The sequence below is a fragment of the Bos taurus genome, chromosome 12, assembly GCF_002263795.3.
Source record: "Bos taurus isolate L1 Dominette 01449 registration number 42190680 breed Hereford chromosome 12, ARS-UCD2.0, whole genome shotgun sequence".
Classification (NCBI taxonomy): Eukaryota; Metazoa; Chordata; class Mammalia; order Artiodactyla; family Bovidae; genus Bos; species Bos taurus.
The window spans coordinates 24,881,712-24,900,025 of NC_037339.1; positions in this window are offsets into that span (position 1 = coordinate 24,881,712).

An 18,314-nucleotide genomic window follows, 5' to 3' on the forward strand; every position below is an offset into this window, starting at 1 on the left:
TGAGCGACTTTCACTTTCAGTATAAAAACATAAAATTTAACCTAAGAAAATCCTTTAAAAGCATTGACCTTTGCCATGAAACCCACAGAGGAAGGTTCAACTAAGAATCCCTCATTGTCATTAGAATTTGAAATACACAAGATGTGTTTCAGAAAGACTCAAAATTAACTGATTTCCACAAAGCAGGGCTTTGATTCATTTGGCTTAGTGTGTAAGTCTTTGTGATAAAAAATATTCTTAGCCCCTTACTGTATGTCAACCATAGACTTGAGCTCCAGATATACAAAGATGCAGAGGACATCATCCTGGGAGGGAGGAAGACAGACACATGAGCAGATGATGACACTGTAAAGGGTGATCAGGGCTTTGACATGCATATAAAGGAGCAACAGATTTTACTTGGGTCAAAGAAAAAGTGACATTTAAGCTAAATTTTGGAAGAGAAACAACAGTTCCTCAGGTAAATGAGGAACAGTTCCTCAGCCCTCAAAGTAAATGAGGGCTGTTTCAAGCAAAGAGAACAGAGACACAGATGCAAACACAAAAGAGAACTTCATGAAGAACTGTAGTAGTTTGAAAATGAAGGAGTGCAGAGCATTTATGGGGTGGGTGGAAGCAGAGCAGAAGGACAGCAGGTCAGGAAGAGCCTTGTTCTGGCAAAGGAATCTAAACTCCATCCCTCAGACAATGGGACTTGCAAGTCAGGGGAGTGGTACTCCTACCTAGACACATTTTAGCAGTGTCATTAGCAGGAGGCTGGATTGGAGGAGACCAAGACTGAAGGCATGGGACTAATAGTTCAGGAGGTGGAGATGGTGGGACATAAATTAAGTAGTGGAAGTGGCAGGGAAGGAAAGAAATACTAGGAGGGTTTTTAAGAAGTGAACTGACTACTTGGTGACTGACTAGATGTTGAATATGAGAAAGAAGTAATTTAGAAAGGCATTTTCTTCTACTTCCTTGATGAAATTCTTGATGTAATTCTGCATGCCTGTTTCTTCCAATACTTTGTTAGTTTATTCAGTTAACATGTATGGAGGGTTTATTATGTGCCAGGTGTCATAGTAAATGCTGAAGATACAAATTCAGTTAATCAGCAAATACTTCATAGACACATGCTTTCCATCAGGCACTGTCCTATACTCTCAGAATCCAACAGTGGAGGAAACAGACAAGATATGTTGAAACAAGCAGGAAATCCAAACAAAGAAAAAACAAATAGAGGAATAAAATGTTTCTCTTTATTAACTTGTTGAGCAGCAGGTAAGACAACTTCTAAAGTAGCTGCTTCAAAATGATGAAGCAGAGACAGGATTCTATAGCCTTGTGAGAAGGAGTCAGTCTGAGAATAGGTACTGGAAATTCTGACAACAGAAACCAAAACAAAGTTTCAAGCATCCTGGTTTTCAAATTTTAGCAAAACAGAATATTGGTGATATGCGTAGTCACCTGCAAGAGCGAAAAGACCCCAGCAGTTTTCCCCAGAAAGATGCGAGTGGTTATTTCTTAGGAACTTAACATTAGACCAGGTAGAATGGAAAAATCATGAGACCAGGGAAATTGAAGATAATTCAGAAAAATACAGGCTTTCAAATCCTTGCTCTCCTGCAGTTTACCTCAAGTGAAATAGATGATAAAAGTTAGTAAATTATATAGCATATTAGAAAGTGATGGATGTTATGGAGAGAAACAAAAAGCACAGAATCTTAATAGGGAAAATAGTGTGTGTGTGTGTGTGTGTGTGTGTGTGCGCGCGTGCATTCACAGATAAATGACTGTTCTTTTATTAATAAGTGAGATGACCTGAGAAGGATGCACAGAAGCAGTATAGATGCAGATAAGAAAGAATGCCTGTCTTCAAGGAATTCAGTGTCGTGGAGAAGTCAAACAAGTACAATATCACGTGAGACATTAGGAGTTGGAGGAACGCACGGGTGGTGTGGCAGCTCGTGCGTTGGGTACCTAACTCAGCCAGACAGCAGGGAATGGTTAACAAAAGCATCTCCAATAAGGTGCCACCTTAGCTATAACCTGCAAGTTGAATTAGAGTAAGTTGAATAAGATTTATTCAGTGGGTTTTGTTCCAGGAAGGAGGGACATCATATGACAAGGTATAAAGTTATGATAGTTTGGAAATTCCAGAGAACTTCCATTAGCTTAGAGCTACTGAGAGCAGGGTGTGTGTGGAGGGGTAATGGTGACACGAAAAGAAGGGCTGGATCGTGGATGGACTTGAACATCACAGCAAGGAATCTGGATTTCAGACTGAAGGCCATATATGTGTGCATGTGCATATGTGTGCTCGTGTGTGTGTGTGTGTGTGTGTGTGTGTAATATCACTGAAAGATTTTAAGTACTAAAAGGATTTTAAGCAAAAAAAAATATTGGATTAGTTTTTAGAAAGATTAGGCTCATAGTCATGTTATAGATGGATTAGAGGAGACTAGGAAGGAAAAGAATCCTATAATACAGTTAGGGAGACCAATTCAAAGCTCATTAGTAGTAAATTCAGCCAAGACAGGAGAAAGCCTGAAGAAGTCAGAGGCTTGATAATTGAAAGGCGATAGAAGGCAAATTCAGGAGCTATTTAGATAGTCTCTGTTGATGGTGCAAACTCTCAGGCCCTCAGCCCCATTTCCCCTCCATCGCTTTGTTGCTTGTGGGCAGAAGCCCAAACAGAACCTTCCACTTCAAAACCTCAGCCCAGACAAATCAGTGCATCCATCTATCTTTGATGTAACTCGAGCAGCTGCTCTGGAACCATTGCCTCTGGTAGTTTATGGTGTAAAGCGTGCCACAGAGCTGTGCTGGGCATCGCACAGGCGTGTATGAAAGTAAGTACATAATACTACTCACCCTCGTGCAGGACAACTGAGAGGAGACCGACTGACAGACTCCAGGGTGTGCGTTATGGCAAGAGCATCAAGGGCTGAGTAATGGAAAGTAGGCACTCAGTAAATATTTGGAAAGTGAAGAAGAGAGGCCCAGCTCTGTTTGGGGAAGCTAGAGGAGACTTCACAGAAAGACATTTGAACTGGGTCTTGAAGGAGGCATATACAGTTTCCTGGGTGCACAGGGCTAGCATTCAATGAAGACAGACTGATAATGACCATGGAGACAAGCACGGTCAGCTGTGAGATCCTTTTTCTGTTTTGAAATCTCGCTTAGGTCCACAGCCATACTCAGTTACCTAAATTCAGCCTTCTAATGAGGCAGGAAGGAAATGATTTCATTCTGAAGGCAGAGACATAAATAATCACAGAAAACCAAATATATAAATGCTATTTATCTCTGGTTCTTCTGTTAATGTATCATTAACATTTAGAATAAAAATCTGCTGCTGCTACTGCTGCTAATTCTAATATTTGAAATGATTGAAGAAACAGACTGAGGAGAATCTACGAAAGGCCTCGATCTTCTGTAAGCATCTGAGGAAGGAAGATATGTAACTTGAAAGTTAAACCAAGAGTCTCGTGTCTCAATGCTTTCCACGTCAGTTGTGTCTCTCCTAAATGAGTCCAAAGTTTAAACAGGCACTAAACGAAGTCATAGAAAGACTTGGAGGCAACATGAGGGCATGAATTTAGCCCAGGTCGCAGATGACAGAAAGGAGCTGGGGATGACCAAAGCTTAATGTTTCCACAGCCTTAACTCCCCCATCATTACTTCTCATTAGCTTTTTATCACGTTTAGGAAACTACTCCATATTCTGTGATAACCCATATGGAAAAAAGAACCTTAAAAAGAACGGGTATGTGTATGCTGCTGCTGCTGCTAAGTCGCTTCAGTCGTGTCCGACTCTGTGGGACCCCATAGACAGCAGTCCACCAGGCTCCCCCGTCCCTGGGATTCTCCAGGCAAGAACACTGGAGTGGGTTGCCATTTCCTTCTCCAATGCATGAAAGTGAAAAGTGAAAGTGAAGTTGCTCAGTCGTGTCCAACTCTTAGCAACCCCATGGACTGCAGCCTACCAGGCTGCTCCGTCCATGGGATTTTCCAGGCAAGAGTACTGGAGTGGGGTGCCATTGCCTTCTCTGGGATATGTGTATATGTATAACTGAATCACCTTTCTGTATACCTAAAACACGTTATAAATCAACTATACTCCAATATAAAATTTAAAAATTAAATTAAAAGAAAAAGAAAATAGAGCACAGATTCCACCCCAACTGCACCAATCTGAGAAAACAGCGAAACCTGTCAGAGGCAAACATTAAATTTTAGTTAGCACTGAGTGAAGTTATAGAAGTTTATCTGACTCAACCAGTCATAGATCTGCATTTGCTAAAGATGTAATGTGACAGCTGGGTTTGTAATAAAAATGTAGCAACTGGTTCTCCAGCTGCTGACATTCAAAGCACCATGGCCTCAGAACTGAAGGACAGGGGCACACTGTGCAATCAAGAGCTGAGGAAGTGTGTACGTTGACTACTTGCCTTGCTCTTCCCTCAGTTATGTGGGAAACATAGAAAGGAACTTAAGACTTATTTCCAAACAAAGCATAGTTAAGTACCTACCTCCTTCCCAGGATTACCTAGCTTGACTTTGTCTGCTCCTGGCAGAAAGACTGCCCATCAGTCTTCCTGGAAGACTGGAAGAGTTGGACAACCCTGCAAGACACAGAGCTTAACTTGGTCCTGAGGGGGATGGAGAAAGAGTTGGGGGGTTGGAGAGGGAAGGATCCTCTGTCGTCCCCTCTGTCGTATCAACTGGTAGGCTAGTGGAGATAGGACAGGCTAGGCTTCCAACAGCAGAGAGGAAAATAGTTTTGTCCTTGAGGAGGGGGCCCTGGGAGGATAGAAGTATAAACAAGTAGCAAGCACAAGCTGGAATCAAGATTGCTGGGAGAAATATCAATAACTTCAGATATGCAGATGACATCACCCTTCTGGCAGAAAGTGAAGAAGAACTAAAGAGCCTCTTGATGAAAATGAAAGAGGAAAGTGAAAAAATTGGCTTAAAGCTCAACATTCAGAAAACTAAGATTATGGCATCCAGTCCCATCACTTCATGGGAAATAGATGGGGAAATAGTGGCTGACTTTATTTTTCTGGGCTCCAAAATCACTGATGGTGATTTATAGCCATGGTTATAGCAGATGGTGATTATAGCCATGAAATTAAAGATGCTTACTCCTTGGAAGGACAGTTATGACCAACCTAGACAGCATGTTAAAAAGCAGAGACATTACTTTGTCAACAAGGGTCTGTCTAGTCAAGGCTATGGTTTTTCCAGTGGTCATGTATGGATGTGAGAGTTGGACTGTGAAGAAAGCTGAGCGCCGAAGAATTAATGCTTTTGAACTGTGGTGTTGGAGAAGACTCTTGAGAGTCCCTTGGACTGCAAGGAGATCCAACCAGTCCATCCTAAAGGAGATCAGTCCTGGGTGTTCATTGAAGGGACTGATGTTGAAGCTAAAACTCCAATACTTTGGCCACCTGATGCGAAGAGCTGACTCATTTGAAAAGACCCTGATGCTGGGAAAGATTGAGGGCAGAAGGAGAAGGGGACGACAGAGGATGAGATGGTTGGATGGCATCACCGACTCAATGAACATGGGTTTGGGTAGACTCCGGCAGTTGGTGATGGACAGGGAAGCCTGGCATGCTGTGGTTCTTGGGGTTACAAAGAGTCGGACACAACTGAGCGACTGAACTGGAACTGGAATGGAACCAAACTCTTAGGGTCTCAAAGGTGAACAAAGGAATTAAGACTTGATACAGAAGGCAGCAGGAGCCCTTGTAGATTCTTGAGCAAGGGCTTCAAAGTGATAAATAAAATATATATTTGGGAGATTTATCTGGCAATGTAACACAGACTGGATCAGACATGGAAGGAAACAGTAGTTTTCTAAGTTATTGCAATTATCAAATTCTGGTTGATCACATAGGGACAATGGGAATGGAAGGACAGGAAATTCTTTTTTCATCTCTTATTATCCAAGTTGGGTTTCCCCAGTAGCTCAGCGGTAAAGAATTCTGCTGCAGTGCAGAAGACACAGGAGATGCTGGTTCACTCCCTGGGTCAGGAAGATCCCCTGGAGGAGGGCATGGCAACCCACTCCAGTATTCTTACCTGGAGAATCCCACAGAGAGAGGAGCATGGTGGGCTACAGTCCATAAGCTCACAAAGAGTTGGACACAACTGGAGTGACCAAGCACACACGCACATTTTCCAAATGTTGGTTGGGATGGGAGTGGGGTGGGAGAAAATGGGTGCTTGACTAGGAAACTGGAAACAGAGCAAAACAAGTTTATTCACTGAATGATTTGGGACCATGTGACAATTCTCCAGTGTTCTGTAACCTGTGGGAACAGTCACATCATTTAAATGCTGGCTTTGCATTCCTGTCAGTGGAATCCTGGCCGAGGAACAGAAATGCTATTTCATATGGAATCTAGAAGCCAGTGTGTGTGGAAATGCAGACTTCCAAGTCGGAGAGTAGTAGTAGTGAAAGTCGCTCAGTCGTGTCTGACTCTTTTGCGACCCCGTGGACTATACAGTCCATGGAATTCTCCAGGCCAGAATACCGGAGTGGGTAGCCTTTCCCTTCTCCAAGGGATCTTCCCAACCCAGGAATCAAACCCAGGTCCCCCACGTTGCAGGCGAATTCTTTACCAGCTGAGCCACAAGGGAAGCCCAAGAACACTGGAGTGGGTAGCTTATCCCTTCTCCAGCAGAAGAGAACTCGGATCCAAAGGGAACCGTGAGGGCTGGTGTTTCTGTGACAGAGAGCTGTGTGGTGCAGCATGTGCTCTTATCTGGGGTAGGAGCAGGGTTACCCGGTCACCTTGGATGGCGCTTGGAGGACACAAATGGAAAAGGTAAGCCCTCCAAAGAGATTTCTGAATTCGCTACATGTTTATATTCCTTTTGACACAGTAATGGGATTCTAGGCCTGTACGATTATATTTTAAAAAGAATTTCTTAACATTCTCTCTCTTTTCTTCCTGTGGCCTCTATCCTCATCCTTTGGATTAACACCAAGTTAGAAGAGCAGATTTCCACATTTCATTCTTATTTTTAAGCATCTCATCTTTAATGTATCCATGAATGCAGACTATGTTACAGCAGCATGAGAATCTTCTTTATATCTGAAAATAATTTCTACAATGTTCAATCATCAGTTTCCTCTTTCAAGCATAATGTTAAACCATCAACTGAGGAAGGCTTCTTCTATTCTTGGTGAGAAATCAAGAGAAGGTCCTTTTATTAATGGCATGAATATGAAAGTGAAAGTCACTCAGCCACGTCCAACTCTTTTCGACCCTGTGGACAGTCCATGGAATTCTCCAGGCCAGAATACTGGAATGGGTAGCCTTTCCCTTCTCCAGGGGATCTTCCCAACCCAGGGATCGAACCCAGGTCTCCCGCATTGCAGGCAGATTCTTTACCAGCTGAGCCACAGGAGAAGCTCAAGAATACTGGAGTGGGTAACCTATCCCTTCTCCAGTGGGTCTTCCTGAACCAGGAATCGAACCAGAGTCTCCTGCCATGCAGGCGGATTGTTTAACAGCTGAGCTATCAGGGAAGCCCCATTAATGGCACGTCTATTACAAAATCATTGTTGATGATCAAAGTTCAATTTAGTTTAGTAGACTTATTTTTAATGGAATTTTCTAACTGTGAAATTAAGGAATTCTGATAAGCTATGTTTTGATAGCACACTTAATACAATTCCTTTCATTTCATCCACAGACATTTGAGTGTCTCTTTATTCCAGCAACATGCCCAGTGCTAGTGATTCCAGTTTGAAAGAAAGAGGTGACCCTCCTCTTGACCAGGGTTGATCCCTACCATCTGCACTCTGCATTTCATTTCCTCCCATCTTCTGTGGGATCTTTTAAGTGTTAATTATTTAAATCATACATTCAGCCATTCAACAAACATTTCTGAGACACTTTACACAGCCTGTTGCTGAGGCTGGAGGTGAAGGGATGAAAAGACAAACCATGTTAGATGAATATTGCCATTCAGTGTGAGAAGACTGTCCCCTTTCTGGTCCATCTTCTGCCTCTCCACTCCATCAGACTCTTGCTGTCCCTATAACACAGGCAAGCTCTTTCATCCTGAAAGTCAAAGTTGAGGCAGCCCTCTTTGGACACCTGCTTCTACTCTACAGATTTTATTCCACGACACCATGTTCCTTGTGTTTCTCACAACTCTGGCTTCATCTTCATGGTGGATTCATTTCCTTTTATAAGCCTTTTAACCCCAAAGTTCAGTCGTTAGCCTCCTCTCTTCTCAATTTGTACAGAACCCCTAGGGATCTCATTCATGCCTTCAGCCTGGCATTCTCGTCAACTCCAAACCCGTATTTTCAACTGTCTCAAGGATCTCGTCTACAGAGACATCAAAATCGGGATCTTATAGATTCATTATATCCAACCTTGCAAACCTTCTTCCCACCTTCTGTTTTCTTATCCCACTTGACGATATCATCACCACTCAGATACCTGGGCCTGCCTCCTTCTCTGACTCCTATAGCTCTTATCACCTTGCTCTGCAGCCAGCCACCACCAGGATGGTAATCTTGAGGCACAGATCTCTCTGAGCCTCTCTTTCTTTCTCTGACAGACAGAGCTAGTCATCGAAACCACATGGAGTTACTGTGACGATGAAGTGAAATTCTATATAACATCGGACACAGTGCCTGACCCACAGCAGACATTCAGCTTACGTTTGTTTCTTCTTTATCCTTATTCCTTCCCCTCATCCCCACCCCCACCAGACTGCGAGCCACCTGAGGACAGGGTCTGCATCTTATTTACTTTCTATGAGGAAGAATTGTTTAATGAATCACAGAACCTATGTAACAGGGACTTAAAATATGCAGACCTTCTAAGTCTGTATTTAAGAATCATCAGTGCTACCAATATTTCAGATTTCTGTGTCCTACTGTGAGGAAGTGCAAAGAGGCACAACTTTAGTATAAACGCTATACTGTGATTGTAGTAAACAGTAAGGGGTTTTCACAGGGTGTGTTTTTCACACCTATTAGGAACAGACCAACTATAAAACCTATCACCATGCGTTCAGAACACAGCCTGAAGCCCACATTTCTAAAATCCACCAAAGTTCTCAGTCTGCATATTGTGTGAACCAGAGGCTTTCATTTCCTTATTTTTAATGGAGTCTTATATTTTCATCAATTTTCATTGCACCAGATGCCAAGGTATAAATTATTTTTGGTAAAATAGCATCCTTATCCTGTGAGAAAGAAATCAGAGTAGCACACTTCCCTTATGGGGAATTCTTTGTTGTAGTTTAGCATTCACTATGACAACATGGCCAAGTGTGGCTGAATTGCCATCTCACTCTGAAAAAAAATTTTAATTCTAGCTATGTGTGGATTATAAGCAGCTATTTTCTGATTATACAGAGGTCTGTTCAGTGTTTTTCTAACTTACTTGTTGTGTGGTAGGTAGTGGTTAATCGTGTTTGCTTTGAGCAAAAAGGACTACTTGTTTAAGAAGGCAGATTGTACACTGCTGAGTCACAGAGTTTCCTTTGACAAAGAGAAAGTGGACCCTAAAGAGAATGAGTGAAGCTGGGGGCACACAGTGCATAGCGAGGGCGTGGAGTGGAGTGTGTACTCCTCCTCCTCTGGCCTCCAGAGAAGTTAGAAGGAACACATCCAAAGCCTTGGGAGCCTGCAGATTGAGAAAGGCAAAAACTGGAAAGAGGCTAGCTAACCTGGGCTTTATGCAGTTAGGTGACTGGGAAAACCATTTAAGGTTTTTTCCCCCTGTCTTATTTTATGAGGTGTTGTGTAGCTCATAAACAAACACTTTAAAATGAGCTCTATTTGGTTTGTTACTTTAAATTAATTCTATGTGAAAATACTGATGAGCATGAGGGAAATTGAATCCTATTTTTCTTAGATGACAGTCATTTGTGGACTCTTTACGGAGGGAACCTCATCTGCTGCTGTGGGCTGGGAGGATAACTTGCAAACTCAGAGTATCTTGTGTGAGGGAGACAGATGAATTAATGCAGTGATGCGTGCTATGTATTCACTAACAGGGCACAGTATGAAACCCACAAGAGAAACCACCCCTGGCCTGGGAGGGTCACAGAAGACCACGGAGGAGCTGACGTCTAAGTGAAAAGCTAAAAGATGTATATGATCTTTTACATCAAGGTCTTGACAACCTACCTATTTTCTCTCTTCCTCCTAACCTAAGTTAGGACCAGGAAATAAGAGTGTGTATTTTAAGGAGAAGTTCAGTCGCTAAGTCATGTCTGACTCTTCAAGACCCCATGGACTACCCCACGCCAGGCTTCCCTGTCCTTCACTATGTCCCGGAGTTTGCTCAAACTCATGTCCATTGAGTCGATGATGCCATCCAACCATCTCATCCTCTATTGTCCCCTTCTCCTGCCCTCAATCTTTCCCAGCATCAGGGTCTTTTCCAATGAGTTAGCTCTTCACATCAGGTGGCCAGAGTATTGGAGCTTCAGCATCAGTCCTTCCAATGTCAGGACAGCCTTAAAAAATGCTACTCCTAATACATGATGACATTCCTTGGCTAAATTATTGTGTCAAATTTTATATACTGAACATGACATTAATGTAGAAGGAAAAAGTGATATCAAGATTAGAGTTAACTATTTCTACATATATTTCCCAGGTGGCGCTGGTGGTAAAAAACCTGCCTGCCAATGCAGGAGATGTAAGAGACCTGGATTCAATTCCTGGGTTGGGAAGATCCCCTGGAGAAGGAAATGGCAACCCACTCCAGTATTCTTGCCTGGAGAATCCCACGGACAGAAGTTCCTGGCAGGCTACAGTCCATGGGGTCCCAAAGAGTCAGACATGACTGAAGTGACTTAGCATGCACATATATTTTAGTCATATTTTGGAACAGAAGTAGTACCAAGAGTAAGAAAAAGCCGTTTCACCACCAAAACAAAGCTGATCGTTCTAAATGTTTTTCATATATCAGGTAGTGAGTTCTGTCACAAATGACTGGACCATGCATATTGATGTCATAAATCAATTTCCTCCTCCAATACGTTCTCATGGCAGTATAACTGAAAGTCAGACCCTATGGAGAAGCTTTTATCGACTAGAGTATGAATGTCTCTTCATACTGTTCATGGGGTTCTCAAGGCAAGAATACTGAAGTGACTTGCCATTCTCTTCTCCAGGACTGAACTGAACTGAACTGATGAATGTCTCTAGGATACTGGCTTTGCTGGGATTATAGTTAGACAATTTGAAGTAGCCCAGATTGCAGAAGAACAACCCAGAAGGTGTTGCGGATTCTGAGTACATGGCAGACACGTCCCTGAGTGAGAGCCTGCTTGTTCCTGAGAGGAAGTTGAAGAAGCCAGTGGAATCGCTGGAGAAGAGGAACCTTTGTGGTTAATGAAGGACAGCATCCAAAGGAAAGGGGAGAAAGGATTCGGTTTAGTTCAGTTCAGTTGCTCAGCCATGTCCCATTCTTTGCGACCCCATGGACTGCAGCACGCCAGACTTCCCTGTCCATCACCAACTTCCACAGCTTGCTCAAACTCCTGTCCATTGAGTCGGTGATGCCATCCAACCATCTCATCCTCTGTCGTCCCCTTCTCCTCCTGCCCCCAATCCCTCCCAGAATCTTTTCCAATGAGTCAACTCTTCGCATGAGGTGGCCAAAGTATTGGAGTTTCAGCTTCAGCATCAGTCCTTCCAATGAATATTCAGGACTGATTTCCTTTAGGATTGACTGGTTTGATCTCCTTGCTGTCCAAGGGACTCTCAAGGATGCAGTGGAATACACTATTCTCACAAGTTGGAGGCAACCCAAACCAGGAGGCAGTAAAATCTCTAGAGGGGGAAAAAGAATTCAGGCAGAACTGGGAATTTCACTTAGCCTTATAAACAGTGTAGGATAAATTGTCTGCAGGATCACTGAAGCAAAGAGTACAAATAAGCTTGAAAGACTGATATTTATATGGAACAGCTGATTGAAAACTGCCCTAGCACAAGCAGAAGAGAAGAGAAGTTTAAAGTCTCAAAGATGCCAGGTTTACTGAACCGAATAAGATGCTTTTTCCTGTTCAGCAATTTATTGGGTTCTTTGGCTTATTGCTTCTTTCCTCACGTCCTCATGAACATTTTCACAGCATATGGTATGCCCTGCTTTATTAAACTTCTCAGTTCAAAAACTCAGTGAGCTGAACTGTGGTTACATATATCCCAGCCTGATTTCTTTCTGCTGGCTTTTCTAGGCAAAAAATTATTTGTTAGAGCTTCCAGGATGAAATAGACACACAGAAAGATGCTTAGAGAGTCTCTGATTCAGGTCATTGCCATTGATTTTTTTGGATGGTGCCCATGAAATCATTGTGATCAGTTCTTCTCATGGGTTTCAGGGTTCTCATTCTGCCCTCCTGGGAGCACAGGGAATTTATTCCTGCATGGTTGGTCTGTCTTTCTTTCCCTTGTTCATTCTGCAAACATTACTAAGCCATCTATGGCTGGGGGACAAAAAAGTAAGATTTGCAAAGCACTTTCATATATGTTATTATTCCAACTTTCAAAAAACTCAGAAAGGGTATGGTCATGTCATTCCCCTGTTTGTGCTTATGAGGGGTCTGCAGCGGGCCACCAGCCACTGGAGGATGCCCCAGCCTCCCGTGGCAGATGAGGCCTGATGATGGTTTCTATCCTGACTGGCGGGGACCATCTCTCACCACTGCCCCATAGAGCCAAAACTAGCAATTTTGTTGTCATGGGGTTCAGAGGGAAGCCCACCCTCAAATCCTCAGATATTGAGGTGTACAGGGGAAGGTGACGGGGAAATGGCCTCCTTAGTCGTGGCCACTTGTCCTTGATCTTGTATCTCAGGTTCCCTCTCTTCACCCATGGGGCTCCCCTGGTGGCTCAGACGATGAAGAATCTACCTGTAATGCAGGATATCTGGGTTCAGATCTCCCCCAGGTCGGGAAGATACTGAGAAGAGAATGGCAACCCACTCCAGTATTCTTGCCTGGAGAATTCCATGGACAGAGGAGCCTGGCGGGCTATAGTCCATGGGGTCACAAAGGGTCAGACAGGACTGAGTGACTAACATTTTCATACTTTCACTTTCACTTTCTCTCCACCCTGTAAAAGTGCTGCAGAAGTTGTTGAGCTTCAGGTGCTACTCAGTCACAGGACACAAGGAATTAAGATGCTGCACCAGCAGGAAAGTTACTCAGTCTTGTCCGACTCTTTGCAACCCCATGGGCTATACAGTCCATGGGGGAGGACCTAAACACCTTGGAAGCTGGTCCTGTGCTGATCTGCCTTCTCGCGGGTACGGTGTCGGCCGGCAGCAAGGAAGGCTGTGTGATTCCTCACACATACTAAGCCCTCTTGACCACCTGGCCTTTGACCTTGTTGCTGCTGCAGGAATGTCATCTTCCGTGCCCATCCATATGGCCAAGAGCTGGCTCAGGCGTCCTCAACTTGCAACAGGCTTCTTCCTCTGTGTCTGCTGTACATTCTACTTACTTCCAGTAGAGCTTTGTAAATTCTCAATTTGTTCCTGCCCCCCAACCATTTAGCTGAGGCTCGGTTGGCATGACAGCCAGGTGTGCACAGACACCAAAGTCTATGAAGTGAAAAAAAAACAAAAAACATGACCAAACCTTTGGAACTGGAAAGCAAAAGCAAATGGTTAATGTCATTTTTAATGTTCCAACCAGTCATCTTGATTCATGTATCCTTTGGGTGAATAAGCAGAGCATGTAGACCCAATCAGTAGATGGAAGACAGAGGAAAATGAGGTCAACTCAATGTGTGAGGGATTATTTTTTTTGTTTCTTTTCTTTCCCAGGTAAATCTGTGAAAACTCTGTTATGACTTGTGGTTTTATGTTTGCTGACTCTGAGTGACTGAAAGGATAGAGATTCAATAACTGTTTTTACACTGTAATCTTCAAATGATCATCCTTTGGGATGCAATTTCATTTTAGGGCAAAGAGAGCCCAAAAAGATGCTCTATACAACTCAAATCACATCTCACAAAGGTCTCCCTTTCTACCTTTCAATTACGCTCAGTTCTTTCTGTCTGCTTTTCCTACTTTATTTTTTCTCCTGTGCACTTAAATTATCTGGCCTACAATGTATTTTACTTATTTATTATGCTATTGTTGTCTTTTCCACTAGAACACGAACTCCTTGAAGAGTTTTGGTCTATTTTGATTACTGTTAAACCCTAAGAGCAAAGAACAATCCTGGCATATAGTAGGTAAGCAATAAATATTTGCTGAAGGCACGAACACTTCTTCATCAGAAATGAGTCTGCCCCATGGAGGGGCTTTTTGTGTGTTTTGTGTGTGTGTCCCTCACTCCCAGCTGCTGTGGAGCTGAGACATCTTTGTGTCCACGCTCTGTAGCAGGGCCCTTGCTCAGCGTTCCTGGCTCCAGCTCGGGCACGTCCATGAGAAAGGAGCCTGTGTGGGACCTATGTTTATAGTTAGGTAAGAGAGTAATAGCCTGTGATCTTCTCTCCATTTTCAGCAGGTTCACATTTATCCTGGCCTGCAGAATATTGTGAAGTTTAATATTTGGATATATAGTTATTCCTTAGCCACCTTTGTGAATAAATGTTTTCCTAAACATATCTATTAAAAATGACAATTTCTGAATGAAAGGATGAGAGAAGTAAAGAGCAGTAGTTGCAGAACTTAGAGACTGATTTTTTGGGTTGAAGTCCTGATTCTGCACTCACTAGCTTTGTGACCTTTGTCAGTATCCTTATCTGTAGAATGGGAATAATGATAGTATCTACTTCAAGGACTGTTTGGAGTGAATAAGATGCTTTAAAAAGTGACATGTATGACAATAGTGACTGTGTGTTGGCAATTAACGTTATTTGTCATTATTATTATTCCTGCTTGAATAATGGTCTTGAGCTAAATAAATTTACTTTTATTGGCAGTAGTAAGCATGTTTAGATACTCTTAATGTTATTACAATGACATTGTAGTAAGCAAATGAATCTGGCATTTTATTAACCAGAACTGCCCTAGACTGGCATTTATACCTACAGAGCAAAAAAATAATGTTCATGATGATCATTCTGTCACTGGGAGATCTTGAATTAGCTTCTGAATTATTGAAGTTACTATAGCTTTGGGGTTGAGTGGATTTTGTTATAAAGAAACTATAAACTACTTTTTTTGCAATATGATAATCTGGAAGTCACAATGTGCAAAAGCTCTTCAGTAAGTTTATGTTCTTGAATGCCAGGGAGAAGTAGTGCAAAGACTCCTCAAAATATAAGGACAGTCTGGGAACCAGTGATACTCTGTGCAGCTAAACAGAGCATATTGGGAATCCAGAGGTGCTGGTTCACCGGGCAGCCCTGGATGATCTGGGCAAATATGCAGGGGCCTTCAGGTTGCCTGATATCTCCAGGTACCATCTCATCCCACCCTGACATTCCTAGGATGACTGCAAGTTTGACTGTAACCCCAAATTTCTGATCACTAGCAGGTTTCATCCTCGACCTGTGTCTCCACCATTATCACTCACATTCTGATACAGGACCCCAGAGCCCACAGACCTTGGGAAGGGGATAGGCTGGAGTTAGTCAACAGGGCTGTTCAGGGAAACAGTAGCATGAGTTCTTCCCCTCACGTGTCTTCGCTGAGGCCCTGGGAACTTAGAGAGGGAGCAGAGGGAGCAAGATTACAGCAGCACAGAAAGGGACAAATAAATGGAAAAAAAGAAAGTGGAAGTGGAATTACATTCATGAAGGTAGGGAGAGCAGATAGTAGGCAGAAACAAATGGAAAAATTTGAACTTTTAGGAGCCAAAAGTTCTACAGAATATTTGCCTGATATTTACATGTACAGTACTAATTAATCACCACATATTAAGCAATGTGATGTTAGATGATTTATATACCATTTCTACTTAATTTTTACATCCTGTAAGTGTGATATAAGTGTTAGTTGCTCAGTCATGTCCAACTCTTTGCAACCCTATGGACTGTAGCCTGCCAGGCTCCCTTGTCCATGAAATTCTCCAGGCTGAAATACTGGAGTGGGTAGCCATTCCCTTCTCCAGGGGATCTTCCTGACCCAGGGATTGAACCCAGGTCTCCTGCATTGCAGGCAAATTCTTTACTGTCTGAGCCACCAGTGAAGTAACTATTCTCTTTATGTCATTAAGGTCTTGGAGGCTCAGAGAGGTTGCTTTAGGTCACAGAGGTAATATTTAAGGCTCAAGGATTTGAACCACCTGTACCTGAATCTACATGTGCCTGTGTTCCATGACACACAGAGTGATTTAAACAGGGCAGGTAGATAACTGAGGATAAACTACCCAAAAATGTCAACTATTTGCCAGAGGCTAGAGTCATAAGGAATCAGCCATATAGTAGATGAAGCATGACAACTCTTTCATCAATAGAATTTTAAAAGGAGAAAAATTTTACATACTTCAGCTTTACTGTGGTATTAGTTTTATTGGAACATTAGTCACACATGATGTTAAAAATACTGGAGAAAGAGTTACATGGACTGAAAATGAAAGACTTTAGACAAGGGTCAAATGGAGACAAAAGAGGAGAGGGTTGGAGGGAAAGGGTGGGGAGGAGGGTAATCTGAGAAAGTGGGGAAGTCGGGGGAGGAGAGGGAGAGAGGAGGGGGAGAGGTGAGAGTGTGGAGGAGGAAGGGAGTTGTGTGGCAACACTCATTCTAAGCTAAGACCGTTTCCATGGCTAGAAGATGAACAGATATTTGTAGCATGAAGAACTACTCTCCACCCACTCCCATACCCCACTCAGGGAGGATCTGAATAGAACTTTTTGTCCATCTTTGGTCTGTTTTCCACAAAGCAGCTAGAGTAATCTTTCTTAAACAAAAATTCAGTGATTTAACTTTTCAGCTTCAAACCCTTCAATGGATTCCCCCTGGTCTCTGAATAAAACCCAAATCCTACTATAACCTTCTGTGCGTGCTTGCTAAATCGCTTCAGTCATGTCCAGACCTTTGAGACCCCATGGACTGTAGCCTGCCAAACTCTTCTGTCCTTGGGATTCCCCAGGCAAGAATACTGGAGTGGGTTGCTATGCTCTCCTCCAGGGGATCCTCCCCGCCCAGGAATCAAACCCATGGCTCTTAGTCTCCTGCATTGAGAGTCCAGTTCTTTACCACTAGTGCCACCTGGGAAGCCCCTATAACCTTCTAGGCCTGCATAATCTGCCCCTGCCCACCACTCCAACTTCATAGGAGCTGAGACTTTTCCTGCCACAGGGCCTTTGCACACACTGCTCCCTTTGAAAAAATACTCTTCCCAGCATGCTTCAGTGCTCATATGTGATCTCATCACAAAGGCTCTCCCTGACCACCATATCTTAAGTGAGTTTCCCTTCTTATCTATCACTTTACCATTTGATTCTCTTCATAGTGCTAATAGTACTTGTGATTATGCATATTGCTTTTTATTTGTTTCTGTATCTTCTTCACTAAATTTTAAGCCTCCTGAAGGAAGAAACTATATCTCTTTGCTATACCTGCTGCCAATGGTCTTATTTGTTTATTTAATAAATACCTGATGATAATGATGTCTCCCTACAGTGTTCAGGGTGGCACACACCATCCCTCAGAATGGATCAGATCTAAGCCCTAGTGGTAAAGAATCTGCCTGCCATTGCAGGAGTCGCAGGTTCAATCCCTGGGTCAGAAAGATCCCCTGGAGGAGGAAGTGGCAACCCCCTCCAGTATTCTTGCATGGACAATTTCATGGACAGAGGAGCCTGGGGAGGCTACTGTCCATGGGGTCATGAAGAGTCAGACACAACTGAGTGCACACAGACAAGATAAAGAAAAGCAGTCAGTGCTTGCAGTGGTTTGATGAGGTCTCTGAATAGTCAGGTGTGGAGTGAATACTGGGGTCAGTGAGCTCTGCTGTAATAAAAGGAGTGGTACTAGAAATCGTCTCGTACAAACTAGAGATGTTTAGGCACGGCTTTGAAGTCAAAGAATGAATAAGGAAGAACTAGTGTGCCCTGCTCACCGTTGAGGGCAGGGTTGTAGTGAAGTCAGCAGACTGTGAAAAATGATGTGTAGACTTTGAACACTGAGAATTGCTGTTTGTTCCTGGGACGTTTGTGTGTGAGTGTATGCTACACACACACACACACACACACAGAGGGTTCTAAGAGCTGCCCACTGGTGACCAGGAAGAAAGAGCACGGTTGTCCTCTCAGGGGACAGCCTGAAGAGAGCCCTGGGAGCCCCAGAGCTCCTGTCAGACTCTTCCCCCAACCACCCACTGGAACCACCCCCCACCCCTCCATGCACCCTGTTCTGTCCTGAGTTACTCAG